Source organism: Tachyglossus aculeatus, unplaced genomic scaffold (assembly GCF_015852505.1).
Source record: "Tachyglossus aculeatus isolate mTacAcu1 unplaced genomic scaffold, mTacAcu1.pri scaffold_129_arrow_ctg1, whole genome shotgun sequence".
NCBI classification, from domain to species: domain Eukaryota; kingdom Metazoa; phylum Chordata; class Mammalia; order Monotremata; family Tachyglossidae; genus Tachyglossus; species Tachyglossus aculeatus.
In genome coordinates this window covers 56,898-76,905 of record NW_024044857.1, presented here as the reverse complement: position 1 = coordinate 76,905, position 20,008 = coordinate 56,898, and positions in this window count along the sequence as shown.

Sequence of the window (20,008 nt, the reverse complement as noted above, 5' to 3'; positions counted from 1 at the left end):
AATCGCACAGCAGGTAAACGGCAGAGCTGGGATTAGGACCCACGTCCTGATTCCCAAGCCCGTGCCCTATTGTCTACTCTCCTCTCCCAAGCGCTCAGTACAGTGCTCTGCGCATAGTAAGAGCTCAATAAATACGATTGAATGAATGAATGCCATTGATTAATGAGTGTTCCCAACAGGAGTGGCCCTTCATTCATTCAATCGTATTTATTGAGCGCTTACAGTGTGCACAGCACTGTACTAAGCGCTTGGGAAGTACAAATCGGCAACATATAGAGACGGTCCCTACCCAACAACGGATGCCACCTGAGGTTAGCAAGTCACAAGTGGTGGCGTGTGGACATCGGTGTGCCCAGGGTGTGGCATCCTGAGGAGAGGAGGGAGGGGCAGTAGCAACATGGTTTAGTAGGTAGAGCATGCGCCTGGGAGTTAGGAGGACCTGGGTTCTAATCCCGGCTCTGCCACTTGTCTGCTGCGGGACTTTGGCCAACTCACTTCACTTCTCTGGGCCTCAGTTCACCCATCTGTACAATGGGAATTAAGGCTGTAAGCCCCAGGGGGAACAGTGACTGGGTCCAACTTGATTAATTTGTATCTACCCCGGCACTTAGAAGACTGCCTGGCAAAATGTTAGCGTTTAATAAATACCGTAATTATTAGCATCATTTCCCACTAGGCTGGGTCTTGAGGTGCTGCCGCCACCATCACGGCAGGCTGTAACAAGTCTGCCTCAGATGGCTGCCTTAGGGATGTTACTGCCATGCTGGGCTATGGCCACCTGTTGGTCCCAGGAGGATGGGTCCCCTCAAAGACAACCCCCCACCCCCAAAATCTGTCCCCCCATCAAATCAATCACTCACCACACAACACCCAGGTAGAGCAGGACAAGTCGGCCACGGACAGGGATTCACTTCAGGCCTCCACAGCCCTCTCAGTGTCCCAACAGCCAGTGGCTTCCAGAGCCTTCTCCCTCCTTTGGACGGTATTAAGGGGAGAGGGGAGACTGGGTCAGTTCCCCAACTCCTGCCCTCTGCTCTGAACATCAGATGGAAAACTTAGGAACTCTGGGTTTTGTCACTTGCTTCCCAGAAACCTCCTTGGGCGCATTTGATAGCTGAACTCCAAGGAGCCGAAGTGGAAGTTTCTGCCTCCCCCTGCCTCCTCACCAGAGCACCCCCCGCCCAACAGTCGTACATTCTCAAGCCCCCCTCTCCTGGCCCCCCAAACCCAACAGACATTCGCTCCACTGGTGTGAGTGGGGGGCCTTTCTCACCACACTGCTTCCTCTGAGTCCATCCCCGAGGGTGTCCCTCGAGGTTCAGTTCTGTGGTCCCTGTCTTTTCTCCATCTACACTCCCTTGGAAAACTAATTCGCTCACACAGCTTCAACTATCACCTCTATGCTGATGACACCCAAATCTACATCTCCAGCCCTGGTCTTGCTCCTTCCTTCAAGGATATCCTCTCGTCACCTCAAACTCAATATGGTTAAAACTAAACTTTTCTTCCCCCATGAACCCTGTCCTCCTGCTCACTTTCCCATCGCTGCTGACGGCACCACCACTCTTCCTGTCTCTCAAGCCCATAACCTTGGTATTATCCTTGACTCCTCTCTCATTCCACTCACATATTCAAGTCATCACTAAATCTTGTCAGTTCTACCTACCAAACCTCGCCAAAGGTCACCACTTCCTCTCCATCCAAACCACCATATTAATACAAGCACTTATCTTAGCCCGCCTAGATTACTGTATCAGCCTCCTTGCTGACTTCCCTGCCTCCTGTCTCTGCCCACTCCAGTCCATACTCCATTCTGCTCCCTGAATCATTTTCCTTCAAAAACATTCAGATCTTGTTTCCCCACTAGAAACTCTAGTGCTTGCCCATCTACCTCCACAACAAACAAAAACTTACCATTGGTTTTAAAGCACTTAATCGCCTCGCCCCCACCCCACCTCACCTTGCTACTCTCCTCCAACCCAGCTTGTAAATTTGTTCCTCTGTTGCTAACCTTCTCACTGTACCTCAATCTCATTTCTCTTGCTGCCGACCTCTCACCCACATCCTATCTCTGGCCTGGAAACTCCCTTCCTCCTTTCATGCAGATAATTGCTCTCCCCCACTTCAAAGCTTTATCGAAAGCTCATTTCCTCCAGGAAGCTTTCCCTGACTGAGCCCTTTTCTTCCACTCCCTTCTTTTCCACTCATACTTGCTCCTTCACTCATCCTATCTCCCTTTCCCATGGCACATATGTACGTATCTGTAATTTACTTATCTATTTATATTAATGTCTGTCTCCCCCTATAGACCGTGAGCTCGTTTGTAGGCAGGGAATGTGTTTGATGGTATATTGTCCTCTCCCAAACATTTAGCACAGTGCTTTGCATGTACTAAGCACTCAATAAATATGGTTAATAATAAAACACGGCTGCGTGACCTCGGGCAAGTCACTTCATTTTTCTTTGGCTCAGTCACCTCACCTGTAAAATGGAGATGAAGATCGTGAGCTAAGGCAGTACAGGGACTGTGTCCCATCTGATCAGCTTGTACCTACCACAGCATTTAGTAAAGTGCCTGGTACATAGTATGTGGTTGCCTATCAACGTTCGTATCAAGCAAAAACTCCTATTGGCTTCAAAGCTCTCTATCACCTGCCCCCCCAACCTCACCTCCATTCTTTCCTTCTACATCCCAGCCCGCACACTCCACTCCTCTGGTACTGTTTACCTTTTCACTGTGTCTCGTTCTCGCCTGTCCCACCATTGGCCCCTGGCCCTACCTCTGGCCTGGAATGCCCTCCCTCTCAAATCTGCCAAACTAGCACACTTCCCTCTTTCAAAGCCCTACTGAAAGCTCACCTCCTCCAGGAGGTCTTCCCAGACTAAGCCCCCCCTTTCCTCTGCCCCCCCAGCACTTGTGTATGTATGTATGTATATATTTATAATTCTATTTATTACTGTGTATATAGCTATAATTCTATTTATTTATGTTGATGCTATTGACGCCTGTTTACTTATTTTGATGTCTGTCTCCCCCCTTCTAGACTGTAAGCCCACTGTGGGCAAGGATTGTCTCTGTTGCTGAATTGTACTTTCCAAGCGCTTAGTACAGTGCTCTACACACAGTAAGCACTCAATAAATACAATTGAATGAATGAAAAGTGCTTAATACCATAAAAGAAAACCCCAAAAACCCTCAACCAGGAGAGGTGGCTGACACTGGGGGACTTGGGCCCAAACATGTGCTGGGTGGAATTACATTCCCACGCCTATTGCATGGACCCCTCCCAAGGGCAGGAGTGTGGCCCCCTGGATAGAGCCCGGGCCCGGGAGTCATAAGGCCCCAGGTTCTAATTCCAACTCTGCCACTTGTTTGCCTGACCTGGGATACCTTGTTTGTATGACCCGGGATAAGTCACTTCACTGAGACCCAGTCACCTCATCTGGAAAATGGAGATTAAGACTGGGAGCTCCATGTGGGACACGGACTGTATCCGACCTGATTAGCTTGTGACTACCCTAGTGCTTAGAACAATGCACTTGACATGTAGTAAAGCGATTAACAAATATCATAAAAACCCAAAAAGACTTCTGAGTGCTTGGGAGAGTCTTCAACTTGGATTTTGTGCACTGTGTATTTGTCCCTGGCCCTTGATGCGGTTTTAATGTTTGCCTACTTGTTCCCGATGTGACCTAGAATCACAGATGGAGCACCCCGTTGGGAGAGGGTCTCTGTCCAAGTCCCACCTGTGTCCTCTTGCCCGGGGCTTAGCACAGTGCTCTGCACACAGTAAGCCAATCAACCAATCGTATTTATTGAGTGCTTACTGTGTGCAGGGCACCGTTCTCAGCGCTTGGGAGAGTTCAACGAAACAATGAAACAGACACATTCCCTGACCATTACCTTAACAAATACCATTATTATTATTATTACTCCTATCTGAATGGTGGCTGAGAATTCTGGCTCTCAAATGAAAAGAGGCATGTTTCGGTCAAACGATAATTAAAGGTTCTTTATAAAGAAGCAGGCAAACTTTACCGTTTCCCAGATACAAGAACGTGTGGACAGTGCCTCAGAACACTGGGGTCATCGCCCGGACACAAAGGTCAACTACCCAAATGTGAGGTTGCAGCCCACAGGACCAAACAATGGACGGGCGGTCTTTACAGCTTCTCTAAATCAGAGAATAATTCTTGTTTTCTAAATAAGCCTTCGTAAAAATCCAAGTCTTTCTGGTGTATCGACAGTCGCACGGTCACTAGGGACCCCACGAAGTGCTCCTGTTTCACTGGGGTGGCTTCCAGACCATTCTCCTGCAGAGCCAGCAAGATGGCCTTAAAGGGAATCGAACAAAGCTGTTAGTTTGATGGAACAGGTGGGGAGGTCAAACTTCTTTCTACCCCACTTTCAGGAACAAGTCTGTGAGAGCAGCTCCAAGCAAGAGGCTAAAGAATAATAAGCTCAGAACTCAGTCTTGGGAGGTGGTAGGGAAATGTGTCTTTTTACTCTCTCCCAAGCGCTTAGTACAGTGCTTTGCATATACTAAGCGCTCAATAAATGATTGAATGAATGAATGAATGAATGAATGTCATCTTCCTGCCAATTTACCACTGAATCAGTGGTTACTACTGGTGCACTCTCCGTGAGAGAGACACCCCAAGGACCTCTCGCCTTGGAAACACGTGTGCTAAGCTATCAATCGATGCTATTTATTGAGCACTTACTATGTGCAAAGCACTGTACTGAGCATTTGGGAGAATCCAAGACAGCCAAATTAGCAGGCACATTCTCTGCCCAAAAGGAGCGTACAGTCTAGAATGACAGGATTCTCCTCCAAATATCCTTCAGGCTTCCTGAGCCCTTTGGGAAATTTGAACCAAAATAACCAAAACCTAAAATGAATTCCCCGGTTCGTTGGGTTGGCTAGGGCAGGGGGAGATGCCGTCGGGGAGGGGCAACAGAAAGGGCGAGGTTGAGTTTAGGGGGTGGGAAACTGCCTTCCCGCTAAACCACTGGTTCACCTGGGATGGCTGCCTGCAGGAAGTGGCGGGGTGTAGATGGAATCCAGGGAGAGTTGATGTCCAGACTGAAGACTTCCAATCTCCCGGGACATCCGAACAGAGTCAGGCTGGAATACCGAGCTCTGTCTCAATCCTCTCCCCGGTGGCCCCCTCTCTCCCGCTGGCACCTCCTCCAATTCACAGTATTTCCTGAGGACTTCCTCTGCTCTGAGCCCTGCGCTAACTGACCCCCATGTGGGAACTCACTTCTCGGCATAGGTTACTGAGGTCGGCTCCTGAGAACTGGTGGGTCTGCGCTGCCAAACTTTCCAAGGATACGTCCGCCCCCAGCGGGGTTTTCTCAGTGCAGATTTTCAGAATCGAAAGCCTTCCCCAGGAAAGAGCAATCGCTGTAAGACCTATGTCCGCCGACATGCCATCTTGCTATGGGAAGCGGCACGGTCTAGTGGTTAGAGCCCGGGCCCGGGAGTCGGGAAGTCCTGGGTTCTAATCCCAGCTCCCATTTGTCTGTTGGGTGACCTCGGCCAAGTCACTTGACTTCTCCCTCAGCTGGAAAATTGGAATTAAAACCGTGAGCCCCATGTGGGACAGGGACTGTGTTCAACCTGATTAGCTTTTCTCTACTCCGGCGCTTAGTACAATAATGGACATGCAGTAAGCGCTTAATAAATATCATCGTTATTATTATCATTATCCACTTCCTGAAATACCGCGCCCCACAGTATAGCTTTCAGACCCACTGAGACCCAGCACTATTCAAGCCGTCAACCAGGGTCAACAGATTTTGAGCCCTTACTGTGTCACCCACTGTCCCACTGAGTCATGTAAAATCCTTGAAGTAATCCACTTTGGCTCATATACAAGTGGAACTTTTGACATAAGCAAAATGGGATCATGGTTGAATCTTAAGAAAAAAATGACAATGCTCAAATATGGACAAGATGAACGAACACCCAGTCCTTAGGAGAAAAAGCATTGGTAAGCAGCAAGGGGAAAAGTGTGGCCTAGAGGAAAGAGCATGGACCTGGGAGTAAGAGGCCCTGGGTTCTAAACAAAGCTCCACCACCTGCCCGCTGCGGGACCTTTGGCAAGTTCATTAAGCAACTGTACTTACTAAGCACTTACCGTTTGCAGAGCACTGTTCAAAGTGCTTGGGAGAGTACAATCAAACAGAGCTGGTAGTCACGTTCCCTTAACGTCTCTGTGCCTCAGATTTCTCATCTGGAAAGTGGGGATTAAATTCCCGTTCTCCCTCCAATTTAGACTGAGATCTGAATGGGACTGGGTCTGTGTACAGCTTGATTTTCTTGTATCTACCCCAGGGCTTAGGTACGGTGCTTGGCACACAGTAAAGTATTAATAAATACCATCATCATGATTACTTCTCCTCTGCTTCCCGGCTTTGGCTGGCCTCTGCCTCTCTGATCCGGTCACCCCCCGCCTCTCGGCCCTGGTTGCCCTCTGCTTCACTATCTCCCGGCACAACTACCCCTCTGCCTCCCAGCCCCGGGCCCCCTGTCTCCCGGCCCAGGTACTCCTCTGCCTCCCGTCTCTGGTCTCCTGTCTAACAGACCCTGTCCCCCTCTACCTCCCTGACCTTGTCCCCCAATCTCCTCGGCCCCGGTCCCCCTTTGCGTCCCGGCCTAGGTACCCCACTGCCTCCTGGCCCTGGTCCCCCTCTGCCTCCCGGCCCCGGTCCACCATCTACCGGCCCGGGTACTCCTCTGCCTCCCGGCCCAGGTCCCACTCTGCCTCCCGGCCCAGGTCCCACTCTGCCTCCCGGCCCAGGTCACCCCCAGCCTCCAGGTCCTGGTCCCCCTCTGCCTCCCTGCCCTGGTCCAGCTCTGCCTCCCATCCCTGTTCCCCTGTGCCTGACGGCCCTTGTTCCCCTTCAGTTCCAAGAAGCCGGGGGACAAGGACAGGGAAGCAGAGGAACAAATCTGCCCACAGAACTTGGTCTCCGTTTCCCAGCCCAAGTACCCCTCTGCCTCCTGGCCCTGGTCGCCCTCTGTCTCCAAGACCTGGTCCCCCTCTGGCTCGCTGCCCTTGTCCCCGACTGCTTCTCGGCCCTGGTCCCATTTTGCCTTATGGCCCAGGTACCCCTCTGCCTCTGGGCCCAGGTCCCCCTCATCCTCCCAGCCTTCTGATCCCGCGTCTCCCGTACCAGATACCCCTCGGCCTCCTGGCCCTGGTCCCCCACTGCCTCCCTGCCCTGGTCCCCCCTCCGCCTCCAGGCCCTGGGTTCCCCTTACCTCCCGGCCCTGGTCCCCCAGTCTCAAGAACCGGGTACCCCTCTGCCTCCTGGCCCTGGGCCACTGTCTCCTGGCCTAGGTACCCCTATTCCTCCTGGCCATGGTGCCCCTCTGCCAACCCACTGTGGTCCCCATCTGCCTCCCGGCCCAGGTACCCCTCTACCTCCCGGCACTGGTCCCCCTGTCTCCCAGATCAGGTACCTCTCTGCCTCCTGGCCTTGGTCCGCCCCTGCCACCCCGCCCTGGTCCCCCCTGACACCCGGATCTGGTTGCCCTATGCCTACCGGCCCTGGTACCCCAGGGCCTCCCGGCCCTGGTTTCTTCTACCTCCAGGCCCTTGGTTGAGTCTCCGTGCCGTCCCTGGGTCTCCTCTATATCTCGACCCTGGTCCCATGTCACCCGGCCTAGGTACCCCTCTACCTCTTGGCCCTGATCCCCCTCTGCCTACCCGCCCTGGTCCCAATCTGCCTCCCGGCCCTGGTCCCCCTCTGCCTCTCGGCCTTGGTTCCGCTGTCTCCCGGCCAGGGTACCTCTCTGTCTCCTAGCCCTGATCCCTCTCTGCCTCCAGGCCCTGGTCCCCCTCGGCCTCCCTGTCTGTGTCGCCCCTATTTCTTTGCCCTGGTCACCCTTTGCCTCCCGGCCCAGGTATCCCTCGGCCTCCCTGCTGTGGTCCCCCATCTCCGGGCCCAGGAACCCCTCAGCCTCCTGTCCTGGTCTTCTGCCTTCTGGCCCTGATCTCCTTCTGCTTCCCTGCACTGGTCCCCCACTGCTGCCCGGCCCGCGACACTCTGTGCCACCCGCCCCTGGTCTCCTTCTGCCTCCAGGCCCTTGTTTCTCTCTCCATTCCGGGCCTGGGTCCCCTTTACCTCCAGGCCCTGGTCCCGCTGTCTCCCGGCATAGGTACCCCTCTGCCACCCGGCCCTGGTCCCTCTGTGGCTCCGGGCTCTGGTCTCCTTTTCATTCATTCAATCGAATTTATTGAGCGCTTCCTGTGTGCAGAGCACTGTACTATTCGCCTCCCGGCCCTGGTCCCCCTGTCTCTCGGCCCAAATAAACCTCTGCCTCCCCGCACTTGTCCCCTCCGCTACTTGACCATGGTCCCACTTTGCCTTCCGGCCCAGGTACCCCTCTGCCTTCTGGCCCTGGTTCCCCTCTACCTCCGGCACAGGCCCACCATCTACTGGCCCGGTTACGCCTCTGCCTCTCTGCCCTAGCTGCCCTCCCCGGCCCTGGTCCCCCCTGCCACCCTGCCCTGGTCCCTCTCTGCCTCCCGTCCCTGGTTCCCCTGTGCCTGACAGCCCTAGTTCCCCTTTAGTTCCATGAAGCGGGGGGACAAGGGCAGGGAGGCAGACGAATCAATCTGCCTGCAGGACCTGGTCCCCGTTTCCCGGCCCTGGTCCCCCTCTGCCTCCCGACCTTTGTCCCCCAACTCCCAGCCCAAGTACTCCTCTGCCTCCTGGCCCTGGTCCCCCTCTGCCTCCAGGACCTGGTGCCCTCTGACTCTCTGCCCTTGTCTCCCGACCCTTCTCTGCCCTTGTCCACTTTTGTCTCTGCCTCCGGGCCCTGGTCCCCCTCATCCTCCCAGCCCTGAACTCCCGTCTCCTTGTCTAGGTACCCCTCTGCCTCCTGGTCCTGGTCCCCCACTGCCTCCCTACCCTGGTCCCCCTCTGCCTCCAGGCCCTTGGTCCCCTCAAACTTCCGACCATTGTCCCTCTGCATCCTAGCCCAATTCCTCTATGCCTCCCCATCCTGGTCCCCCTTTGGCTCCCTGCCTTGGTCGCCCCCTGCCTTAAGTCCCTGGTCCCCCTCTGACTTTCGGCCCTAGTTCCCCTTTACTTCTCCGAAGCCGGGGGTACAAGGGCAGGGCAGGGGGGTACAAGGGCAGGGAGGCAGTGGGTACCACTCTGCCTGTAGGCTTAACCTCCACTTCCCGGCCCTGGCCCCACTCTGCCTTCCCGGCCCTGGTCCCCCTCTGCTTCCCGAACCTGGTCCGCCTCTGCCTTTCTGACCTGGTCACCCGCTGCCTCTAGGGCCTGGTTCCCTTCTGCTGCTCAACCCTAGTACCCCTGTCTCCCGGCACAGGTACCACTCTGACTCCCGAGCTTGGTCCCCCTGTCTCCCAGCCAGGGACACTTCTGCCTCCTGGCCCCAGTCCCCTTGCCTACCAGCCCTGGTCCCTCTCTGCCTACCAGCCCTGGTCCCTCTCTGCCTCCTGGCCCTGGTCCTCCTCTACCTCCAGGACCAGGCCTCCCTCTGCCTCCCGGCGCTGGTCCCTTTGAGCCTCCCGGCCATGGCCTCCCCCTACCTCTAGGCCACTGGGTCTCTCTCCGTCCCGGCCATGGGGCTCCTCTACCTCCCAGCCCTGGTCCCCGTGTCTACCGGCCCTTGTCCCCGTCTGCCTCCTGGCCCTGGTCCCCGTGTCTACCAGCCCTGGTCCTCAAATTCCCGACCCAGGCCGGCCTCTGCCTCTCTGACCTGGTCACGCCCCGCCTCTCGGCCCTGGTTCCCCTCTGCTTCTCAGCCCTAGTCCCACTGTCTCCCGGCACAGGTACCCTTTGCTTCCCAGCCCTGGTACCCCTGTCCACCGGCCCAGGTATCCCTCTGTCTCCCGGCCCTGGTCGCCCTGTCTACCAGCCCTGGTCCCCGTCTTTCTCCCGATTCTGGTCGCCCTCTACCTCCCTGACCTTGACACACCACTTCTCGGCCCAGATCCGCCTCTGCCTTCCGGCCATGGTTCCCCTCTGCCTCCTGGCCCTGATCACCCATTCATGCATTCAATCGTATTTATTGAGCACTTACTGTGTGCAGAGCACTGTACTAAACGCTGGGAAGTACAAAGTTGCAACACATAGAGACGGTCCCTACCCAGCAATGGGCCTCCCAACCCTAGTCCCCCATCTCCCGGTCCCGTTGGGCCTCCCGGCCCTGGTCTCCCACCACCTCCAGGCCACTGGGTCTCTCTCCGTCCCGGTCATTGGTCCCCTCTACCTCCATGCCCTGGTCTCCCTGTTTTGCCAGTCCTGGTCTCCCTCTACCTTCTGGCCCTGGTTCCCCTGTCACCTGGCCCAGGTACCTCTCTGCCTCCCTGATCTGGTCCCCCTCTCCCTCCAAGCCATTGGCCATGGGACTCTCTCCGTCCCGGCCATGGGTCCGCCTGTTCTGCCAGCCCTGGTTTCTCTCTAACTCCAAGCTCTGGCCCCTTTCTCCGTCCCAGCCCTGGGACCCTCTACCTCCCGGCCTAGGTCCCCCTGTCTCCCGGCCCTGGAACTCAAGTCTCCCTGCCCAGGTACTCCTCTGCATCCTAACCCTGGTCCCCCTCTGCCTCCCGACCCGGGTCCCCGTTGTCCGGGCCCTGGTACCTCTCTGCCTCCTGGCCCTGATCCCCCTCTGCCTACCGGCCCTGGTCACCCAAGCTTCCCGACCCTACTACCCCGTCTCCCAGCCCAGGAACCCCTTGCCTCCTGGCCCTGGTCCCTCTCTGCCTCCTGAATCTGGTCCCCCTCTGCCCCCCCGGGCCTTTTCCCCCTGTGCCTCTGGCCTTTGCCTCCTTCTACTTCCAGACCCATGGGTCTCTCTCCATCCCGGAGCTGGTTCCCCTGTACCTCCCAGCCCCGGTCCCCCGTCTTCCGGCCCAGGTAACCCTTCTGCCTCCTGGCCCTGCTCCCTCTCTGCCGCCCTGCCCTGGCCCCCCTCTGCCTCCCGGTCCTAGTCCCTCTGTGCCACCCGGATCTGGTCTCGTTCTACCTTAAGGACCTTGGGTCACTCTCCGTTCTGGCTCTGGGTCTCCTTTATCTCCCAGCCCTGGTCGCCTTGTCTCCTGGCCCAGCTACCCCCCTGCCTCCCGGACCGGGTCCCCTTCTGACTAGCTGCCCTGGCCCCTCTCCTCTTGGCCCTGGCCCCCCTCTGCCTCCCGGCCCCAGTCTACTTCTACCTCTAGGCCCTTGGGTCACTCACTGTCCCGTCCCTGGGTCCCCTCTCCCTCCCAGCCCTGGTCCCCCGTTCTCCCGCCCAGGTACCCCTCTGCCTCCCGTGCCTTCTCCCCCTTTTCCCATCCCTGATACCCCTCTACCTCCTGGCCCTGATCCCCCTCTACCTTCCAGCCCTGGTCCCCCTCTGCCTACCGACCCCGTTCTCCTTCTACATCCAGACCTTTGGGTCTCTCTCCGTCCTGGACCTGGGTCCCCTCTACCTGTCGGGCCTGGTCCCCCATCTCCGGGACCAGGTACCCCTCTGCCTTCTGGCCCTGGTCCCCCTCTACCTCCCGGCCCTGTTCTCTCTCTGCCTCCCAGCCCTGGTCCCCGTCTGACTCCCTGCTTCGTGACCCTGGCCCCACTCTGCCTTCCGGCCCAGGTCCCCCTCTACCTCCCGGCCCTTGTTCCCCTCTGCCTCCTAGCACTTGTCCAACTCTGCTGCCTAGCCCTCGTCCCCCTCCGCCTCCTGGCCCTGGTCTCCTTCTACTTCCAGGCCCTGGTCTCCTTCTACCTCCAGGCCCCTGGGTCTCTCTGCATCCTGGCCCTGGGTCACCTCTACCTCCCGGCCGTGGTCTTCTTATCTCCAGACCCAGGTACCCCTCTGCCTCATGGCCCTGGATCCCCTCTACCTCCTGGCCCAGGCCCCCCTCTGCCTCCACGCCCTGGTCCTCCTTTGCCTCCCGTCCCTGGTCTCCCCCTGGCCTCTGCCCTGATACCCCTCTGCCTCTAGGCCCTGGCTCCCCTCTGCCTCCTTGCCCTGGTCACCCCCACCCTTGCCCTGGTCTCCCTCTGCCTCCCAGCCCCGTTCTCCTTCTACATCCAGGAGGTTGGGGCTCTCTCCGTCCTGGACCTGGGTCGCCTTTACCTTCGGGCCCTGGTCCCCCTCTGTCTCCTGGCCCTGGTCCCCCTCTGCTTCTCCGCCCCTTCTGCTTCTCAGCCCTGTTCCCCCTGTCTCCCGGCCAAAGAACCCCTCTGCCTCCCCACCCTGATCACCATACGCCTCCCGGTCCTTGTTCCTCTGTGCCTCTCGGCCCTGGACTCCCTCTACCTCCAGGCCCTTGGGTTTCTCTCCGTCCTGGCCCTGGTCCCCCTCTGCCTCCCGGCCCTGGTACCCCTCTACCTCCTGGCCCTGATCCCCCTCTACCTCCCGGTCCTGGTCCCCCTCTTCCTCCCGGCCTTTGTCCCCCCCCACCTCTCGGCCCTGGTCCCCCTCTACCTCCTGGCCCTTGTCCCCTCTGCCACCCGGCCCTGGTCTTCTTCTACCTCCAGATCCTTGGGTCCCTCTCTGTCGTGGCCCTGGCCCTAGTCCCAATGTCTCCAGAACCAGGTATCCCTCTGCCTCCCGGCCCTGGTTCCCCTCTACCTCCCGGCACTGGTCCCCCTGTCTCCTGACCCAGGTACCGTTCTGCATCCCGGCCAAGGTCCCATATGCCTCCCTGCCCTGGTCACCCCCGCTTCTCAGCCCTGGTTACCCTCTGCCTCCCGGCCCAGGTACCCCTCTGCCTCTTGGCCCTGGTCCCCCTCTGCCGCCCGGCCCTGGTCCCCCTCTGCCGCCCGGCCCACTGTGCCTTCTGGCCCTTGTCTCCTTCTACTTCCAGGCCCTTGAGTCTCTCTCTGTCCCAGCCCTTGTTCCCCTCTACCCCCCTCTGCGTCTCGGTCAGGGTCCCCCTCTGCCACTCGGATGTGGTTTCCCTGACTCCTGGCCCAGGTAACCCTCTGCCTTCAGGCCCTGCTCCCCCTGTCTCCCAACCCAGGTAACTCTCTGCCTCCAGGCCCTGGACCCTCTGTGCCTCCTGGTCCCGGTCTCCCTCTACCTCCAGGCCCTAGTGTCTCTCTCCATCTCGGCTCCCGGTCCCGTCTACCTCCTGGTCCAGGTACCTCTCTACCTCCCGGCCCTGGCCCCCTTCTCCTGGTCCAGGTACCCCTCTGCCTCCTGGACCTGGCCCTCTTCTGCCTTCCGGCCCTGGTCCCTCTCTACCTCCCTGCTCTGGTCCCCCCTACTTCTTGGCACTGGTCCCGCTGTTTCCTGGCCCTGGCCCCTCTCTGCCTCCCAGCCCTGGTCCCTCTGTGCCTCCCAGCTCTGGTCCCTCTGTGCCTCCCGGCTCTGGTCCCTCTGTGCCTTCCGGCTCTGGTCTCGTTCTATCTCCAAGCCCTTGGGTCACTCTCCGTCCCGGCCCTGGGTCTCCTCTACCTCCCGGCCCTGATCTCCTCATCTCCTGGACCAGGTACCTCTCTGCCTCCTATGGCCCTGGTCCCCCTCTGCCTCCCTGCCCAGGTCCCCGCCTGTCTCCGGACCCTAGTCTACTTCTACGTCCCGACCCTTGGGTCACTCACTGTCCCGTCCCTGGATCACCTCTGCCTCCCGGCCCTGGTCCCCCGTCTCCCGGGCCTGGTACCCCTCAGCTTCGTGGCTCTTGTCCTCCTCTGCCTCCTGTCCCTGGTCATCATCATCAATCATATTTATTGAGCGCTTACTGTGTGCAGAGCACTGTACTAAGCGCTTGGGAAGTACAAATTGGCAACATATAGAGACAGTCCCTACCCAACAGTGGGCTCACAGTCTAAAAGGGGGAGACAGAGAACAAAACCAAACATACTAACAAAATAAAATAAATAGAATAGATACAAACATAAGGCATAAGTAGAACCAGGGACATAAGATGGTCCCCCATCTGTCCCCCAGCCCTGCTCCCCCTTTACCTCCCTGCACTGGTCCCCCCTGCTTATCAGCCCTGGTCTCCCTCTGCAGCCCTATTCAGGTACCACTCTGCCTCCTGGACATGATCTACCTCTGCTGCCCTGCCATGGTCCCCCTCTGCGTCTTGGCTCTGGTCCCTCTGTGCCTCCTGGCCCTGATCTCCCTCCATCTCCAGGCCCAGGTATCTCTTTACCACCTGGCCCGGGTCCCACCTCTGCCTGCCTGCCCTGGTTCCCCTCTGCATCCAGGCCCTAGTCTACGTCTACCTCGAGGACCTGGACCCCCTATCACCCTGCCCACGCACCTCTCTGCCTCCCGGTCCTGGTCCCCATATCTCCGGGTCCTGGTACAGTTCTGCCTCCTGGTCCTGGTCCCCGTGTCTCTCTGCCCAGGCACCCCTCTGCCTCCTGGCCCGGGACTCCCTCCACCTCCAGGCCTTTGGGTCGCCCTCCGACCTGGCCCCGGACCTTCTCTACCTCCCTGCCCTGGTCCCATGTCTCCCGGCCCAGGTACCCCTATGCTTCCTGGACCTGGTCGCCCTCTCCTGTCCACCCTTTTCCCCCTATGCCTCCCGGGCCTGGTCCCTCTGTGCCTCCCGGCCCTTGTCTCCTTTTATCTCCAGGCTCTTGGGTCAGTCTCAGTCCCGGCCCTGGGTCCCCTCTTCCTCGTGTCCCCGGTCCCTTTGTCTCCCAGCCCAGATACACTTCAGCCACCTGGCGCTGGTACCACTCTGCCGCCATGCCCTGGTCCCCCTCTGCCTCCAGGCCCTTGGGTTTCTCTCCATACCGGCCTTGTGTCCCTTCTAACACCCGGCCAAGGTACCTCTTTACCTTCCGGCCCTGGTCCCCCCGTCTCCCGGCCCAGGTACCCCTCTGCCTCCCGGCCCTGGTCCCCTTATCTCCAGACCCAGGTACCCCTCTGCCTCCCTGCCCTGGTTCCCCTCTACTTCCCGGCCCAGATCCCCCTCTGCCTCCCTGCCCTGGTCCCCCTTGGCCTCCCATCCCTGGTCTCCCCCTGCGCCACGGCCCTGGTTCCCCTCTACCTACCGGCCCTGGTCCCCCTCTACCTTCCGGCCCCGTTCTCCTTCTACAACCAGACCCTTGTGTCTCTCTCCGTCCTGGACCTGGGTGCCCTCTACCTTCTGTCCCTGGTCCCCCGCTGCCACCTGGCCCTGGTCCCCCTCTGCCTCCCGGCCCTGGTCCCCCTCTGCCTTCCGGCCCTGGTCCCCTTCTACCTCCCGGCCCTGGTCCACTCTGTCTCCCGGCCGTGGTCTCCTTCTAACTCCAGATCCTTTGGGTCTCTCTCTGTCCCGGCCCTGGGTCCCCTCTACCTCCTGGCCCTGGTCCCCCTGTCTCCTGACCCAGGTACCGCTCTGCCTCCCGGCCCAGGTCCCATATGCCTCCCTGCCCTGGTCATCCCTGCTTATCGGCCCTGGTTCCCCTCTGCCTCCCGGCCCAGGTAATAATAATAATAATAATCATAATGATAATAATAATAATAATAATAACAATAATAATAATGGCATTTATTAAGCGCTTACTATGTGCAAAGCACTGTTCTAAGCGCTGGGGAGGTTACAAGGTGATCGGTTTGTCCCACAGGGGGCTCAGGGTCTTAGTCCTCATTTTACAGATGACGGAACTTAGGAACAGAGAAGTTAAGTGACTTGCCCAAAGTCACACAGCTGACAATTGGTAGAGCTGGAATTTGAAACCACAACCTCTGACTCCAAAGCCCGTGCTCTTTCCACTGAGCCACGCTGTTTCTCTTGGAGAGGTGGGTTGTAAAAGCAAATAGCAGAATCCATACAGCAGGCCAGTTCCACCCCAAGAGCACTGCAGAAAGATGCCAGCCCACTCGTGTCTCCCCCAGGGCCACCGCCGCGCATTCCAAACAGTCTCGGAGTGAGGGAGGGTGGTGGTGTCAGGCAACTCCGGGCCCTGTGGCAAGGGAGGGGGTGGCATGGAGCCTTTACCCGGCACAGAGACAGGCTCGAGCCCTTCTCTTGGAGACCCCATGTTCCGCTCCCACCCTCAAGCCTCCGTGCAGTGGCTTTGCTGTACCCAGCTGACCCAGCTACAATCTGGTTAGGGCAAGACTCATGTAGGCCATTCTGCGTAACTGGGAAACAACATACGGACGTCCAGGAAGGGAGGCTGAACTGCTCTGCCTTCCCTGAGCCGACTTCTGCAGCTGCTCCGGGTTATTTGATAGGCCTCGACTTCTTTAGAAGGGCTGGAGCATGCTCCGTTCTTGTCCCGTGGCCTTCTGGGTCCCATAGTGCGGGCACCTAAGAATGCTGGGAGACTTGGCCCCCACGCTGCCCCATTCCATGGCCACCATATCGTTCTGGGTGCCAACCAAAGCATGATGCAGTCGGCAGAAGCTTCATCAACCTGAGTGAATTATTCAGGGTCAATTTGAAAAAGGGGAACCTGAGTGGCTCAATTCCTCCGATAGCTGCCAATCGCCTCACCCACCATTTTGTTCCCCAAATGGGGGTGGAGGTGTGGCGGGTGATATCAAATCCATAACTACAAATCAGGGCAACTCGACTTGCACTTGAAGGAACCACTCCTTGAGGAATACCCACCAGACGTCTCCATCTTCTGATTCAACCCTCTTCCCCTCCACTCTCCAGCTCGCTTTCTTTGTTCCTCTCAGCTAAGCCTCCATTGCTGTACCTCACTTTCAACTCCTCCACTTTCAACCCCTTGCTCTTGCTGGCTCCCCGGCCTGACACTCCCTTCCTTCCTTCTTCCCCCCACAGACAGGTTCTCTCTACATTCAAAGCCACCCTCCTGGGGCCCCAGCTTTTCCCATCAGTGGCATTTATTGATGGCTTACTGTGTGCAGAGCACTGTACTGAATGCTTCCAGCAACCTTCCCCAATAAAACCCCAGCCTCCAGAGTCACTTCAACCCAACAGCCCATCTAACACTTCCGTATTGATTTCAACCCTCCCATGGCACTTCTGCGTATGCATAATCAACTGAACAGTCAAACTACTTCCATCTCCTGCTTTGTAAAGATTTGTAATGTCTCTCCCCCATTAAGAGTGTGGGCTCTTTGAGAGAAGGGAAGGTGTCTCAGTGCACTGAGCTCAATGGATGTTCAGTAAACAACATTATTTACCTACCTACTTAACTCTGAAGCCTATAGGACACTTGCCCCCAGTCCCTTCATGGAAAGAAGTCAAACGCATTCCCCGCAAACCAAAAGGATTCTGAAAGCGGGCAACTTTAGGTCACGAGGGCTCTCAACCAAGACTTGGTTCCAGGCAAAGACAAAGACAGAGCACAAGAACTGAGCCATTGAGGGGGCAGCCAAAGTCAGAGCAAGGAAGCCTTCAGAGACCTTATGGGTCACGATGTGGTTTTGGGGGTCTTTTCCACCCTCCCTGGGAGGGCGGAGGTCTTATGCCGGTGACCTAGAAGGAAGAAGCTTGGGGGTTCCAGCCTCCACAAACTGTAGAGGGGTGAAAACGGGTTCACCTCCATAGCTGGAGATCTCTGGGAGCATTCTCCCCGCCCCAGGGCCCCCCTCAGAGTTGGTTGTCATGGCAGTGGGCTAAAGTAAAGGGACACCCCATAAAGGGACTCTTAGGGTCCCCGACCACTCTGGGATGTGCAGAAAGAAAGCCCCTCGGAGAAGCACCACTAAGGAACTGCCGTGATTGAACCGGAACTTGTTGTGAGCAGATGCCTCCCCTTATTATGAACCCTATAATTGTCTCTACTAATACACCATCTAACAGAACCAGCGCCCCCCACCTTATAATGATAGCTGTTCCTAACACATTATCATCTTTATTCAATTAAGCCCACTTAAAACAACACAGGATTAATTCCCTCCTCCCCCACTAAAAACGTGTGCCCTGGGCACACATTGGGTTGTGGCAGACGTCTCCATATTCCGATTCAACCTTCTTCCCCTTCCTTCTCCACCTTGCTCTTTTTGTTCCTCTCAGCTAAGCCTCCATTGCTGTACCTCACTTTCAACTCCTTCACTTTCAACCCCTTGCTCTTGTTGGCTCCTCGGCCCATTGGGTTGTGGCAAGCAGATAAATCTCGGGGGAAACTGGGGCCACTGCTTGGAGCTGCTTTGCGGAGAACGTCCAGCCCTGCTGGATGACCGGCTGAGCCTCCTACGCCTCGGGGAAGGAGCACCAGGATCCCACCCAGAAGTCTTACCTCAGAGGGGCAGGACCTTTCCCAAGGGACATTCCGGAACCCTACCCTAGCAGCTGCGGTGTGTGGCAGCTCCAGGATGGTCTCGCCCAGTTTTCAAAAAGTGGAGGAAAGGGAGAAAAGGGGAGCGGGCATCACCGACAAAGCTCCTCTACACTGGAGGTTCGTTTCTAGACCATAAGCTCGCTGTGGGTAGGGAATGTGTCCGTTTATTGTTATATTGTGCTCTCCCAAACGCTTAGTACGGTGCTTTGCACAAATAAGCACTCAATAAATATGGCTGAATGAATGAAAGCTCCTGAAAAAACTGGTCCCGGGGCCCCCAGCCCAGCCAGCAGCTCGGGGGGAAGGGGCTCTGCTCAAGAACCCCTTTCCCTCTGGTAACAGTCTCCTCACCTGCCCCTTCTCCCACGCACCCCTTCCTCCCACACAGCAGCTTAATTAGGAACTAATTAGGTGCTAAGAGGGGCACACAAAGCTCTTGTTTGAGGGGCAGCAAATCCTATTCCTTTCGGCCTATCTGTGGTTGGGCAATCAAAACAGCCCTTCCAAGGGCAAATGTGGTAAACGGACTCTTCAAAGAGCCTCTGTATGCAAAGTTGGAGCCGGACCCTCGTAGGGAGCGGGGGAAGGCACTGAGCAAGGAACAAACAGGGAACAGGCAGTATGTGCACACAAACAACACCCAACAGCTCAAGGCCAAACAGACTCAACAACAGGAAATAAAGAGACCAGGGCAAGAAAAACAAGCTTGCACCTGCAAGACTCGGAGGCAACCTCAAGGCCATATCCGCAACCAGCGATGGTTGGCAACGGGTGGCTGGGGGCGAGCCAGAGCAAACGCTTCGTGATGGACAGAGCTGTTGCTAGGCTAGTGGCTGGAGGGCGGCGAGTGAGTGTGCTACATGGCAAAGCCTCGATACGCCATTCCCCGAGAAAACCCCGCCCCCGGGCAACGAAGGGGATAAGAGACGAACAAGGCAAAAGGGGGGGCTCCCTCCCGCTCGCTCCCTCTCACTCTCTCTCTCTTGCTCTCTCTCTCTCTCTCTTTCAACTATGTAACCGCTGATAGCAAATAAACGGCAACCAAGCTTTGAACCTCTGGCTGACTCTTCCAGGTATGAACGCACGGGCCACGTCCGGAGACATCCGAAGACCCAGAGAGGGTAAGAACCCGAGAGTTGCCCCCGAAACCACAGAGAGCAACGAACCCTCTGATACCATGCCATGTTATCGGGACCTGTGAGGACGGCCACTCCTTCAGTTACTGGACCCAGCTAAGGAAAACAGGCCCTGGGGGCCCCTGCCCAGGTTTGCAGAGCAGCTCTCAAACAGCAAGGTGGAATAAAAGAAAATGCGTATGAAGGGATTGCTTTCCCTTCTGTGTAGTCTATGCACTTGGATCTGTGACCTTTGACATTTCATCTCTGCCCCACCCCAGGCACTACAGCCGTTATGTACATAACTTTAATAAGGCATATTATAAATTACTCATTCATTATTAATAATGACTAGACTCGAAGCACATTATGTGCTCAACAGACACCACTGACTGATCTCATTTTGGGATTGGCCTGCTGCTGCAGCTGTTTAAAACAATAATAATAATAATAATGGTATTTGTTAAGCACTTGCTACGTGCCAAGCACTATTCTAAGCGCTGGAGTAGATACGAGATAATCAGGTTGAACACAGCCCTTGTCCCACATATGGCTCACGGTCTTAAACTCCATTTCACAGATGAGGGAACTGAGGCCCAGAGAAGTTAAGTGATTGTCCAAGGTCACACAGCAGACAAATGGCAGAGCTAGGATTAGAACCGATGACCCTCTAACTCCCAGGCCCATGCTCTATCCACTAAACCATGCTGCTTCT